Source organism: Leptonychotes weddellii, chromosome 12, assembly GCF_054177405.1.
Source record: "Leptonychotes weddellii isolate Sample4059 chromosome 12, ASM5417740v2, whole genome shotgun sequence".
Classification (NCBI taxonomy): Eukaryota; Metazoa; Chordata; class Mammalia; order Carnivora; family Phocidae; genus Leptonychotes; species Leptonychotes weddellii.
In genome coordinates this window covers 37,532,277-37,545,450 of record NC_138380.1, presented here as the reverse complement: position 1 = coordinate 37,545,450, position 13,174 = coordinate 37,532,277, and the positions used below count along the sequence as shown (strand labels likewise).

The 13,174-nt window shown below is 44.7% G+C and overlaps 1 long non-coding RNA gene across 4 annotated transcripts in view; it reads left to right on the top strand.

Moving 5' to 3' along the window:
• Positions 1–2,069: 2,069 nt before the first annotated feature.
• LOC115941207 (uncharacterized) overlaps positions 2,070–13,174 on the top strand; it is a 42,626-nt gene continuing 31,521 nt past the window's right edge. For 3 of the 4 annotated variants that reach the window (XR_014139200.1, XR_014139197.1, XR_014139198.1), the window contains exon 1: positions 2,070–3,855. This is a non-coding gene — a long non-coding RNA (uncharacterized LOC115941207). The remainder of the gene's footprint in view (positions 3,856–13,174) is intronic. The other variant, XR_014139199.1, reaches the window with a different exon arrangement.

Here is a 13,174-nt window from a genome sequence, read left to right as displayed (position 1 = left end):
ACTGTTAATCTCAACTGTTTTCAAAACAAGGAGAGAAGGCATTAAATAGGTAGTATGAGGGGTCCCAGGCCCCATGGAAAGGATTTTCCTGAGGCCTGCCCATTATACAACTGCTAAGATAATAACATTTTCCTCTTGCTGCAAGGACAACAAATGGGAAACTGGGTCATAGCTCTTAGAGAGTTTCTAGTTTCATTAATGTGGCTCTGGGAGTTGAAATTTGGAAAACTATTCCACTGTTTAAATATCTCTGGCAGCTACACCCTTCTTTCCATCCTCATCATCACTCTCTGTGTGTAGGCTCTCTCACTGTCTTTTTTTTCCTAAGATATAATCCACATGCCCTAGACTGACCCCTTTAAAGTGTCCAATTCAGGTGTTTCATATATTCACAAAGTCGTTGTCTTTTGCTTGGACGGTAGCAAGTAGTCTCATAGAGAACCTTTCTGGTGCTCTGTGTACTTCCTGGTGTACTCTTCTGGGTTGTGCTTCCAACTTCAGCCGGTCTGATCTTTCTAAAACCCAAATCTGATCATGCTCCCTTTCTCCTTTACCTACCTCATTTAAAATACCTCACAAGCATCCCACCCCACAGTATAATGTCTGAATTCCCAGCATGCCCAGTATCTGCCTACTTTCCAACATATCCTCTCCCACTGCCCCGCTTTCACTATTATAAACCACTTCAATAAAAAAATCCTTGCACACACATCTCAGTGAACTTGTCTGCAAATTTTTGTAGTATATATTCCTAGAAGCAAGACTTCTAGATCCAAGAATGGGCACATTTTAGGATATTGCCAAATTGCCCATCAGTGGTACATGAGTGGACATGCTTGCCCACACCCTCAACAACATCAGGTATTAATCATTCTAAAAATCTTTACAATTCTTATAGATTAAAATAATGTCATTGTTTTAATTGGAACTTCTTAACGAAGTTGTACATATTTTCATGATGTAGACTATATTTCCTATTCCATGAAATGCTTGTTTATGTCCTTATCACTTAGGTTGTTCATTTTCTTTCTCATTGATTTGCAAGAACTTCTTATTTATTTAGGATATTAGGACTTGTAACATATGATGCAAGTTTTCTCGGTTGTGGTTAGTTTTTTGCCTTTGTTTTTGGTGTCCTACTGTTGACAGAGAATTTCAAACTTTTGTGTAGCCAAATTTATCAGTCTTTTCCTTTGGATTTTTAGCTTTCACATCATACTTGCAAGGTCTTTCCCACTTAAAGGTTATAAAAATATTCACCTATGTTTTCCTCTGAAATGTAAATGGTTTAACTTTCTTCATTAAAGCCTTCTCTCCTTGGGGGTGTTTATGCCGTTGTGAGGAGGGAGGTAAGATTCCAGCCATATTCTGTAACATGGCCAAGAGCCTTGCTTTGAGAACCCAAGGACAACGGATTGTGGATCCAAACCGATGACTTCGAGCAAGTCACACTCTCGGTGTCCCTGTTCCCTCTTCTGTGAAATGGGAAAAACCACAGAATGTGTTTGTAAGTGTGTGGTGACAAGTCAGCAAGACGATGTGATGATGTGCGTAGAGCAAAGAACACGGTGGTGGGGGTAACCCCTCAGTCTGGGTTAGCTATTTTTCTTTCTTCAGAGCCAGTCTTCATTCTAGCATCACTGCTGGTGGAAGCCACCTTCTTCCCACAGCTGTGAAATGCTACCTGTTAAAGGCAGCCGTACCCTAGCTTCCCGGGTGCGCTGTGTTTGCTTCTGGACTCACTCACCTGTCAGTCTCTTCCGGGCAGGTGCCTCATCCGGGCCCCTGAGCTTTGCTCTCTTCTGGCCAGTGAGGTCTTCCCGCCCCTTGGCTGCCCAAGCCCTCGGCCCTCGGTAACTCCCTGCTCTTGTCTTGCACCCCCGCCCCCCCAGGGCCGGTAGCCACAGCCAGCGCCATCCACCCTCCGTCTCGCGTATCCTCGTTAAGTTTTCTTCGAATTTACCAAGAAAGGCGGGACCTTTGGTTATACCCACTTTACAGATTCAAGAAATAGAGAGTTGGAGAGTTGCAGTTAGAACTTTAGTTTGGGTGTTTTTGTTTTTTTTTTTTAAGATTTTATTTATTTATTTGAGAGAGTGAGTGAGAGAGCGGGGCGGGCACAAGCCGGGGGGAGCGGCAGAGGGAGAGGGAGAGGCGGGGCTCGATCCCAGGACCCTGAGTTCATGACCCACGCTGAAGGCAGACGCTTCACCGACCGAGCCCCCCAGGCGCCCCGCAGTCAGAACTCTGAAGTAAGACTGCCTTCTCTCGGCTCTGCCACACACCAGGCAACTTACGCTCTCTGAGCCCCACTTCCCATCTGAGAAACAGGGACAAGCATCCCTGCCTTTCGGGGTCGTTTCAAGAACCCGGTGGGGGAGTGCTGGCCGTGGTGTAGGGCCTCACCTGTGGGAGAGCCTCAGTTTCCCCGTGACGAGGCCTGCCTGTCAGAACGTCTGGTTCTAAACCACGCAGGCTTGCTCCGCCGGGCTGCCTCCCCCCGAATCGGGACTGCTCAAGACTGAATAATACCACCGGGAGGCCTTCAGGCCTCAGCACGAGCTCCTCCAGGCCCCTCTATGGGGCCTGCGTCTCCTTCAGGATGCTCATGGCAGCCAGGAATGTGCCCCACCGAATGCAACTGCAGCCTTTCTCACTGCCATTGCTAAATATATAGGACACTCTGTGCTGTCCCAAGTAGTGCGTCTTCATCACCATGGTGATCAGCACGCTTCAGGCTCCAAACGCATTCCTCCGCAGCCTGCGTCCCAGGGACAGAAGGAGCCAGCGAAGCTGAGTCTGCTAAAGGAGGGTGGCCCGTCCCCCAGTCTCTGAGAATTGAGTGACCAGGGCGCTGCCTCTTGCCCGCAGGAAGGCCAGCCTTTGGAGACTTTCCTTGTCAGCCTCCAAAGCACACATTTCCATCACCTAAAACTGATTCAGGAACTCAAGCTGCTAAGAGAAGGAGACTCTACAGATGACACCTGGAAATCTGGGCTGAATCAGAGGCTGCAGGATTCACCGGGGGCATCCAGAAGGCGCAGGCTTGGTGGTGACAGAAAACATCCCAGAAACACCCACAGGAATCCTCTTTTGGAAGGTTCTCCGAAGGATGGAGCAAAAAACAAAATGTAGGGGCCTCCAGAGAGCCTCTTGCTTCTAAGGAAATTGTGAGACCAACAGTTCCTCCTTAAGGCTCTTGGGCTCCTCGGGCCCAATTGAATCAAAATCTTGGGGGTGGCCGGTGGGCTCTGATGGGAGTTTTTTCCAGGTGACAGTCCACAGCCCTGATGGAAACTCCAGGTGAGGCTCTGAGGATTATCACGTGCTTGAGGGAAGCTACCAGAATTGGGAGTTTTCTTGAAGGGCCAGCAAGGAGGCGCTGACCTCGAGTGGGGCAGGATCGTTTGTGAACGTGCTCCTGATATTGAGAAGGCCTGTAGGGCCACAGTCCCTGCGAATGAGAGGGGAGTTAGGATTTGGGGGTGGGGGGTGAAGTTCTGGTAGGACAGCGATGGTCTCGGGCAGTCGTGGCCCTTGCCTGGGGCTCGGCGCTTTAGGGGACCCAGCTCTGGCCCCAGGAGTCCTCCGGAGCTGAGAAGACCTACTTGCCCAGAGTCTGCGCACTCTTTCTGAAACCATGCCCTGGTTCCCTGGGATTCTGGAATACCCACCCGAGTGCCCTGAGCCTACTTCCGGACACGTGAGACCTCCGCCCTGGGTTCACCTTCCCCAGGGAACGCGGTGCATCAAGTCGTGCTCCCGAGGGGCAGCCAGGGGGTGGCTGGCTGCCAGCTGCTGTGGAGAGCCTGGGCTGAGCCGTCCAGACACCCACAACTCACAAGGCCACTTGCGGTAAGAGACGGGCGGTGCGTGGTTGAGATGGGCCAGGGGCCCGGGACCTGCATTTGTGTTCACGCTCCACAGCTGCTGAGGGCAGGGCTGGCGCGTGCCCCTGATCTTAGAGAACCAAGAACTCAGCTTCTCTCTCGAATGTGTTAACTGTGTTCTCCAAATCACCCCTCTGTATACCCCCTGCTCTCTGCCGGTGGTGCTTCCTCTTTGTCTGCCTCCCGCTCTCCTGCCCAGCCTTCCAGGCTCAGCCCAGGGGTGGGCCCCTCAGCAAAATGTCCTTGGCCTCCCCAGGTGGAGTCCCCCCAACCCCTGCCCCAGTGCTCCCAGTACTATTGCTTGTCTGCTGCCCCCATTCTGGGCACAGTCACTCTAACCTGCACATGGGGGCAGAGGGCTGCTTCTCTCCTCTAACACTGCACCCGATTTTCCTGTGGGTCCCAGCCCCTGGCCACCACACCTGGCATGGGAACACCACTTAAGGCCTGGCTCATGAACTGGATTCAGTCATTTTGGTAATTATGGGAGGAAGGCTTTGGAGGCCTTCTCTGATATTTACCCCAAACTCTGGTTTCGTTTGGAAAATACAGTGCTTGTTCTGAAGGGTCAGTTTCTTCTGTTGAAGTAAAGCCTGGGTGTGGTACTGATCTGCTTTGGCATTTCCAACCTCTGAGCCGCCCTCATGTGTGTGGAGATTCCCCCACCCCGTGACCCGCCACCAACTACATGGAGAAGGCTGGACAGGCAGGTGCGTCCCTGCTGCCAAAAATCCAGGGAGCTCGGCTGCCTGGGGAGGAGGTGAGTGCGTGCCCTGGTTTGCCCAGGATAAGCTGTGTGTACATCTGCTGTTCTGGAATGATTATTAATAGGGCTCCTTTCACCCTCAAAAGTGTCCCATCACTTGATAAGATAAATGATGGGGCCTCTGAGCAGCAGAATCCATGTCACACTGCCAAGCTCAGCAGCCTGAACATTTGCACTGTTTTACTTGAGTTCTGGGAATTCTTAGATTTACTGTATTCTCAGAAAGGTTGGCAGGAAGCAGGGGGGATTTTCATGGCCTCATTAGGAATCCTAACTGGTTCTCTTTAAAATCCAAGAAAATGGTTATAAATATCCTGTGCAATCCAGTGGCTCTCAGGCTGTGTTTCCAGAGGACACCGATGAAGGAGTCCTGAGTCTGTCAAATAAGGATGGCTGTGTCCCATGTCACAGGGAAATTATGAGTCAGTGGACAGAATGGACTCAGATTCAGTTTCTTCTCCAAGTTTTTGTATGCCTTCAGGAACTGCTCCTGCTTGCCAGCTGGTGGATAAATACACAAATGCTAAGTGAATATGAATTTTTAAAAATTCAAGAACATGTTTAATAACTTACATATTTTTTTTTAAAGATTTTATTTATTTATTTGAGAGAGAGAGAATGAGAGAGAGAGCACATGAGAGGGGGGAGGGTCAGAGGGAGAAGCAGACTCCCTGCCGAGCAGGGAGCCCGATGCGGGACTCGATCCAGGGACTCCAGGATCATGACCTGAGCCGAAGGCAGTCACTTAACCAACTGAGCCACCCAGGCGCCCAATAACTTACATATTTTTAATGAGGTGAGAATTGCGGCCTACCTGGAATATGGTCCTGTTTTCTTTTGGTAAAATTAGTTGTAGCTTATGCGATGGAATTTAGCATATCAACATGTCCTAGTGCTTCAGTATGAAATTAGCATCGAATATTTGTGAGTCCTGGTCAGGGTCAGGCAAGAGCTGAACGAAGCCTATACATAAATCTTTCATCCTCAACCTGTGAGGGAGGGGCTGTGGCCACCCCATTCCATGGAAGAGAAAACGGGGGCTTTGGGAAGGAAGAAAGCTTACTTCGGGTCTTATAACTTCCAGGTGCTCTGCCACCTAAACACCTCTAACATCCTCCTTGAAAGTCCTCAATAGTCAGTACAGAAAAAAAAAAAAAAATTCTGTCATTTGACTTTTGCCCTTTGGCCATGTTCCATAGCAATTAGAGAAGGCTCCTGAAGCTTCAGTGGTATCATCTGAATTTTCCTTTCGACTCTGAAACAACCTCTTGTTTTGCTAGAGTTTTTCTGTTTTGTTTTTCTTTTAAGGGGTGAGGTTAATGAATCTGGAGAAACCGAGGCCATCTCCCATTAACTAAGCTGCTCATCGGTCCAGGGACCTCTCCAAGCAGAGAGCTCAACAGACTTTGTCCTGGCCTGCTCCTCAGAGCTCTGTTTCTTTCTTTCTTTTTTTTTAAATTTAATTTAATTTTATTATGTTAATCACCATACAATACATCATTAGTTTTTGATGTAGTGTTCCATGATTCCTTGTTTGTGTGTATAACACCCAGTGCTCCATGCAGAACGTGCCTCTTTAATACCCATCACCAGGCTAACCCATCCCCCCACCCCTTCCCCTCTAGAACCCTCAGTTTGTTTCTCAGAGTCCATCATCCCTCATGGTTCGTCTCCCCCTCCGATTTCCCCCTCTTCATTTTTCCCTTCCTTCTCCTAATGTCCTTCATGCTATTCCTTATGTTCCACAAATAAGTGAAACCATATGATAATTGACTTATTTCACTTAGCATAATCTCCTCCAGTCCCATCCATATTGATGTAAAAGTTGGATGTTCATCCTTTCTGATGGCTGAGTAATATTCCATTATTTATATAGACCACATCTTCTTTATCCATTCGTCTGTTTCTTCCAGACCCCCCACTTCAGTCTGCTTCCTCCTTTTCTTAGCTTGGCTGAGAGGGCACTCCAGGATGCTTGTAATCAGGTACATAAAAGGTGCTCAATAAACACCGGTTTTAAGGATGAATGGGTTAAATGAGGGAAGCCATGACTCAACATCACTTTCACCAAGACTGAACTGTTGCATTTTGCCCAATCCGCTTGCTGTGAGTTTCTGGATGACTGCCAGGAAATCGAATCTCTGTGTTCTCTGGCTGATGACAGGGAGGAGATCCACGGGTGGTATAAAGCTTCCCCTTGGTCCTATGACCTCGTCCAGACCATTGGAAGGTGGAGGAGGGAGAGTTACCTGTCTGTACTCAGCCTACTGAATTTGCCTTTCACAGCCAGGCTGCTTTTAACTCCCCACCGAGCCTTTCCCTGCTTCCTACATTTGCCGCCGTGGCACCGCGTGCTAACGTTCCTTACGGGACCTGGTGTGTCCGCGACCCTAGTAGGCACAGAGCCATCTGCCCCGCCCCCTTCCCATTTGCCTCACAGTGAGCATGCTCTGCCGGTCTCGTTTTTTGTGATTGGCAACAGGCCACCTGCGCCTGGAAGACTTGTCCTGCCTCCCGGCCGTTGCGGGGAGGACACAGAGAGGTGGCTGACCCCACCGAGATGCTTTTCTTGTTCACACAGAGAGTGCACTTACTGCCAAAACTTCTGAAGGCCTTTGTGTCCTCCTGTGGTGTCAGAGTCTGAACACACTTTGCATTCCAATACCGCACTTTTCCTGGAAAGCTCTGGGCTTTCTCTCCAGTGCTGGTCTCATTTCCTTTCAGCTCCAGGCAGGATTACAATGGATGGTATCTTCTGGCCCCAAGGCTTTCTCCCATCCAAAACCAGAGCCTAGGTCACTTCCCTCCCCCTCAACCCCACCCCGTATGATTTTTAAGTAAGCTCTATGCCCAGTGTGGGGCTTGAACTCACCACCCCTGAGATCAAGAGTCACATTCTCTACCAGCTAAGCCACTCAGGCATCCCTCCCAAATGATTTTTAAAATAATGTTTACTTTTTAAAACAATGAGAACAAATTTATATAGGGACGCCTGGGTGGCTTATTCAGTTAAGCATCTGCCTTTGGCTCAGGTCATGATCCTGGAGTCCTGGGATGGAGCCGCCTATTAGGCTCCTTGCTCGGTGGTGAGTCTGCTTCTCCCTCTCCCTCTGCACCTCCCCACACTTGTGCTCTCTCTGTCTCTGTCTCTCTCTCTCAAATAAATAAATAAAATCTTTAAAAAAAGAAAAATTTATACACACATATATATACATACATATTCATGGAAGGAAATTTAGAAATCCTGGAAACAAAAAGTCTACCACTACCTTACACTAATATCCATTGGCATTTTGCTCTAGATGTGTCTAGTCTTTTTTTGTTCAATCTGACTGCTTTATTGATTATTAGAAAAAAATACTCCTGATAGCCTTATAATGACTATACTATTAACTATTGATTCATTTTTTACGCATTCTCACCATCAAAAAATTTTAAATTTTGTAGTAATTTTAGATTTATAGAGAAGTTGCAAAAATATTACAGAGTTCCCACATACACTTCACCCAACTGGCCCTGTGTTAATGTCCTACATAATCATGGTACATTTGTCAAAACTAAGACATTCATGCTAGTGCCATTCTACTAACTAAACCACAGATCTTATTTGGATTTTTACCAGTTTGCCCCCTAATGTTCTTTTTTTTTTTTTTAAGATTTTTATCTATTTATCTTAGAGAGCACAGGTGGTGGGGAGGGAGGGGGACAAGCAGACTCGGTGTGGAGCTCTGGAGCTCAGAGCCCAACTTGGGACTGAATCTCAAGACCCTGAGATCACAACCTGAGCTGAAATCAAGAGTCAGAGGCTCAACCGACTGAGCCACCCAGGTGCCCCCCTCCCCCACGTTAATGTTCATTTTCTGCTCTAGGACCACATCAGAACACCATGTTTATGTTTCTGTAATCTTCTCGACTCTGTGAAAATATCTGTCTTTCCTTATTTTTCATGATCTTGGCACTTTTGATAAGTACTGATCGGGGTGTTTTGTAGGATGTCCCTCAATTTGAGTTTGTCTCACGATTTTCTCATGATTAGCTTCGGGCTCTAGATTTGGGAAAGTACCACAGGACTGAAGTCCCCTTCTTACCGCATCACATCAAAGGGTCTTTTTGTCTTCGTTAATGTGTATATTCATCTAATTTTGATAAAAACAGACCATCTTTCCATATCATTATGGGTTCTACCACAGGGATGGAAAGTAACCCATCAATTACGACAGTGCTCCAACCCAGATAAGACCTCAGAGTCCCTCCCAACACAGCCGTCTGGGCAGCCGACTTCAGAAGCCCTATACTATACTGAAACATTTTGCCAGTTCTGTTCACATCATTGTTTAAAGGCTGCAAAAGTTTATGGAATGGTTGTACCCTGATGTGTTTTACTAATCCCATATTGGGTCACTATCGTTTTGTTTTTTTTTCTTTCCTTTCTCTAATTCTTAAAGGAAAGAATCCTAGTACTATTTATTATTGGATCAAAATGAATAGATATTTTTTAAGACTTCTGATGTATATTTTCAAGTTGGCTCCAGAATATTTTCATGGATATATATCCCCAACAGCAATGAAAATGTTTTCCTAAAACTTTGTCAAAATTCACTATTATAACATAAAACAATAAATAGAAAACTATCATTTGACAGTTAATATCTTTTTATTGTTTTTATGTGTATTTCCTCAATTACTGTAGAGACTGAGCTTTCTTTTATAGGTTTACTGGCTATTTATATTTAATATTTTTTAGACTACGTACAGATGTCCTTTGTCCATTGGGAGATGTTAGCATTTCCTCACTGATTTTTTTTTTTTTTAAAGATTATTTATTTATTTATTTGACAGAGAGAGACACAGCGAGAGAGGGAACACAAGCAGGGGGAGCGGGAGAGGGAGAAGCAGACTCCCCGCCGAGCAGGGAGCCCGATGTGGGGCTTGATCCCAGGACCTGGAATCATGACCCGAGCCGAAGGCAGACGCTCAACGACTGAGCCACCCAGGCGCCCCCTCACTGATTTTTAAAGAACCCATTATAAATCAAAACTATCCATCATGTATCATATTTCTTGCAAAATTCTCCCAGTCTGAAAGTTGTCTTTAAATTTTGTTTGTCGTGTTTTTAATGTACAGAAGTTTTTTAAAGTTTTGTTTAGTGAGGACCTAAGTTCAATTTCCCCCTGAAATGAACTGATCATCCCAGCCTACTTTATTAAACAAACTTCTCATTCTTCACTAATTTAAGTGCCATGTTGTCAAATATTTAATTCTCCTATAACTCGAGTTTTCTTTCACTGGTATCTATTTCATTCCATGGAGTTATGCACAAAATTCTGCACCTCTACTGGCGAACATCTTTTGCATAGCTTTATAATACTGTTTAATGTTACGTAAAACGAGATCCTCTCGTTATCCTAAAAATTCTAGCTATTTCAATGATGCTTTTTTTCTGATAAATTTTAGGATTATTTAGACATGTTTTTTAATTTCCACAGGAATATTTATTATAATTACATTAAGTGTACGCTATGGATTAACTGGGGGGGAAATTGCTAGCCTTACCATATTCAACCTTTAATTCAGTTAGCTGGTCTTTGACTTTGTTCACATCTTTTACATCCTTTTGAGAATAATTTTGCTTTTTTCTGAGTTTTCTGTCTTGGATTCATTAGTCAAGTGTTAATTTCTCAACTGAAACAATAACAAGAGGTAAACTTTCCAGCAGAATGTTTTTTTCAACTATGTCAGTATGGGCTGGAGATAAGGAGGAAAATGACCAAAAGTCCTTGTCAAAGGAGAGGTAATTTGCAATAATTTGCAATTTGACAGAGTGTGGCCGATGGAGCCAGACAGGCTTAGGGTCAGCTCCCAGCTTCATATTCACCAGCCTAGGGTTTACTCCTATGGGCCTTGCACCTTCTCTGTGAGATGGGGTAGTGACCCTGCAGGAATGTTAAGACTGGAGCTTGTGAGGGCAAAGTATCCAGTAGAGTACCTGGCACATTCAAGTGCTCAATAAAGGGTTTATTTAAAAAAGTCATTCCTCATTTTCCCTCTCCCCCACCCCCAGCTCTAGGCAACCACAAATCTATTCTCTCTTCCTGAATTTGCCTATTCTGGACATTTGTTTAAATGGAACCATACAATTTATGGTGCTTTGTGTCTGGCTTCTTTAGCTCAACGTTCTATTTCCAGGGTTCATCCTTGTGGCACCATGTATCTGTACGTCATTCCTTTTTACGAACAAATTTTTCTGTATAGATACACAACATTTTATTTATTTATCAGTTGATGGACTTCTGTGTTGTTTGTACTTTTTGGTTATCATGAATAATGCTGCTGTGAACATTTGTGGACAAGTTTTTATGAGGGTATAGGTTTCAGTTGGTTCAAATGGTAACTTTAGGTTTAACTTAAGCCAGACTGTTTTCCAAAGTGGTTGCAACATTTTATATTCCTACCATTGGTGTATGAGGTCCCCATTTCTCCACATCCTTGCCAACAATTGTTGTCTTTTTATTTTAGCCACTCTAGTGGGTCTGAAGTGGTATTACATTGTAGTTTTGGTTTGCATTTCCTTGGTGGCTAATGATGTGGAACATCTTTTCATGTGCTTGTTGACCATTTGCATATTTTCTTTGGAGAAATGTCTATTCAGATCCTTTGCTCATTTTTTAAATTGAGTCACTTAGTTTTTTTTTTTTTTTTAATTATTGAGTTGTAAGTGTTCTTTATATAGTCTAGATACAAGTCCCTTATCAGATATATAATTTGCAAATATTTTCTCCTATTCTGTGGATTGTCGTTTTACTTTCTTATGGTGTCAAACTAGCTTTAGCCAAAGTTGACTTTTATTGGAAAAGCAATTTCACACACAGATGTCTTTATTGGTCCCTCTTTCATTTCTCCATTCTTTCCTTCTCTCTCTACAGACAGACTTCACTGCTTTGTCTGAGCTAACCTGCCCAGGCTAAGACCAAATGCATTAATCCCAATCTCAAACTCCAAAAAGAGAGAATCTGATTGTTTTAATTTAGATGAACTGTGGCCAGGGAAGTCACTGTCAGGTAATGGGAGGACAGCTCCAGGGGATGAAAATATACCCCTAAAGTTTTCTATTATCAAATTGAGCATGTCCCTCCACATTTTTGCCCCTTTCTACAACAGCTTTCTTCGTTTTGGCATCACTGTGTCTGTGACGATGGGATGGCTCAGACAAGAAAGCCATTAAAGCTTTCCTCCCCTCCTCCCCCCACCACCTGTGTGCAGGCAGTCATTCCAACCACCAGTTGAAATCCCTAGTGTGTCAGATATTATACTTGGTGCTGAAGATATGGGTATAGCCCCAATACATTTTGGGGCTCTATATGGCTCAGTTTATGTACTGAGACATTTTAAAACACACAGTTTATAATTAAACTTAATTAAAAACAAATTGTGATTTTTAAAAAAGATTTTATTTATTTATTTGACAGGGAAAGAGACAGCAAGAGAGGGAACACAAGCAGGGGGAGTGGGAGAGGGAGAAGCAGGCTTCCCACCGAGCAGGGAGCCCGATGTGGGGCTTGATCCCAGGACCCTGGGATCATGATCTGAGCCGAAGGCAGACGCTTAAAGACTGAGCCACCCAGGTGCCCCAAATAGTGATTTTTTACCTGCAAAAGAATTAAGAAATATTGATGGGGAACAAATCCATAACTCTTCAAACCCTTTCAAAATCTCTTTTCCTTCTTTTCTAGCAGATAGTAGATGCCCCAGAACATCTCACTTGTCAAATTCTGTCTGAACTTTTCTCGATGCCTAGTTTCCTTCTGTAGCTCAGGGCCTGTTTCTCTCTACCCATGTTTCCAGTGGTATTGCAAACATTTTATAACTTGGCCAGTAAAGACTAAACTCTTTTCAGGGGGTGGGGAAAAGGGAAAATATGAGTAAGCAAAGTGAGATTCTCTTCAGCTGGTTAAGGGTGGGAAGAGAGAAAGAACATAAATCTATCATACAGAGGTACTTACCCTGTTTGGTAAAGTAGCCTGACAGGAACACAGATTAAAAGCCAGCAAACCTCTTCTTGGTATGGGGAATATATCAGGGAAAGCCACACAGAGCTTTGAGGGGTATGTCAAAAAGAGTAGCGGTCTCAAGGGGGTAGAATCCATCACATGGTCAAAGCATGACTTGGAGAGGAAGTTTTATTGCTTCTGATTTACAAATGGGAAACATTAGGTCACGGGTAAACTGCAACTTGCATGTCTATTACCACCCAACTAATAAATGGCAGAAGTAGAACTAGAATCCTCCACTGACTTAAAGACCACATTTTTAACCACCGAACCATACTACTGCTCTTAACGGAAACATCACTTTCTCCAAATCTTAATAGCTGTGTGCAGATCATGGGTCTCAACCCACAGAATACATTGGACCTCACAATGACTGTGGTGAAGGAGGACTGGACTCTAATTTCAACACATTGTTATTTTCCATCTTACCTCTGGAACGGAAAAAATAGCACAGAAGTTTGGCTTTTTTC